This window comes from Trachymyrmex septentrionalis, unplaced genomic scaffold (assembly GCF_001594115.1).
Source record: "Trachymyrmex septentrionalis isolate Tsep2-gDNA-1 unplaced genomic scaffold, Tsep1.0 scaffold60, whole genome shotgun sequence".
Lineage (NCBI taxonomy): Eukaryota > Metazoa > Arthropoda > Insecta > Hymenoptera > Formicidae > Trachymyrmex > Trachymyrmex septentrionalis.
This window is the reverse complement of record NW_017305779.1, coordinates 2,932,797-2,934,167: the sequence shown is the minus strand read 5'-3', so window position 1 is coordinate 2,934,167 and position 1,371 is coordinate 2,932,797. Positions and strand designations below refer to the sequence as shown.

The window sequence follows — 1,371 nt, the reverse complement described above, 5'->3', positions numbered from 1 at the left end:
GTTTAGAAGACATCGTGAGTTTTTCTTCTGTGTTTCGGATGGGAACTTTTTAGAGCCGGTTGTTCCATCTTCAGATAAACTGTGATAATTTACCTATTAGAATTTAGATAAACAAAAGAGTAAAAGAGTAAGACAGTGAGCTGAAGTTTATTGAAAGGTATAGAACAACTCAGCCTTAAGGCGCTTCTACATAATTCGCAACTCGCAAAACGTAGTTCGCAAACGCAGAATAAAAATTTGTAATTGTTTTCTTCATTGTGTATAGCCGATCAAAGAAAGGTTGCAACATTTTTTTTTCAATGAGTTTTGGAATGCAGTCTACTCATCGAGCGATTGATTCTCATTTGTGGATCCATGAATAAGAAGAACCAATCGCTCGGTGAGCAGCTTTCCGAACTCATCGAAAAAAAAGGTGTTACGACTTTTCTGTGACCAGCTGTACAGTTGATCTCTATTTGTGTTTATCTCATGCGATGATCGTCATTCTGCGTCAACATTTGTGAACTACGTTTTGTAATTTGCGAATTAAGTAAAGGTATCCTTAAGAATGCATTCGGAACTGTGACGAAAATTTCATTTTTTGAAACATAAGGTGCTAACTTCACTGAGGGGAGCTTGTTGGCACCAGAGACTGCGTTTCGTTTATACATATATATGACAAAAGAAATAACAAAAAAATTAACGGCTCTTTTATAATACAGATACTTTTCCTAAAGTTTTGTTTGAGAATCAAACAAGTATTACAATTAAAAGAGGAAAAGATCTTTTTCGGACGATTCAGTATTTATATATAGAGTAATACTCTTCAGCTTGTGAGATAGTCGATCTAAGTGGTGTGTTGTTAAGGTTATTGCACGTAAAAATATTAATCGTAAGATTATAAAAAGCGATAAATTTTGGCGGGTCGAAAACTTGCGTCTATGATCGTGGCTTTGAGGTTATGACGTTTCACTCGTGTTGCTTCTGCTTAAAGGATGCGACAATGCTTGGCCCCGACGCAGTAGCCAATCAATTTATCGCTTTTTATCTTATGATTACGATTATGACTTTTACATGCAATGGCGTTTAAAAGGAAAGTTTCTGTTACTATATGACATGTTATTTTAAGTAATGACAATAATTTGTTATAATAAAATGATTACAATGAAATGTATGTAGAGATCGAGTATACGTTGATTCATATTCAACGCAAGTTGGCATAAGCTTAGTTTGATGTGTTGTTGTTGCCGCTTGTAAAAATTGTTATTAATGTAAAATTTTAGTATTGAAGCATGAAAAATGTTCACATTTCTTTCTAATTTTCAAACGAGAAAATTTTAAGATGGACTTTCTGATTCGTGGAATTCAGTGAATCACGTCGTTTCTCTTTCT

At 34.1% G+C, this 1,371-nt stretch overlaps 1 protein-coding gene across 1 annotated transcript in view; it reads left to right on the top strand.

Annotated features, from left to right (window-relative positions):
• LOC108752658 (probable serine/threonine-protein kinase samkC) overlaps window positions 1–1,371 on the top strand; it is a 14,775-nt gene that overhangs the window by 7,065 nt on the left and 6,339 nt on the right. The window lies entirely within an intron of this gene.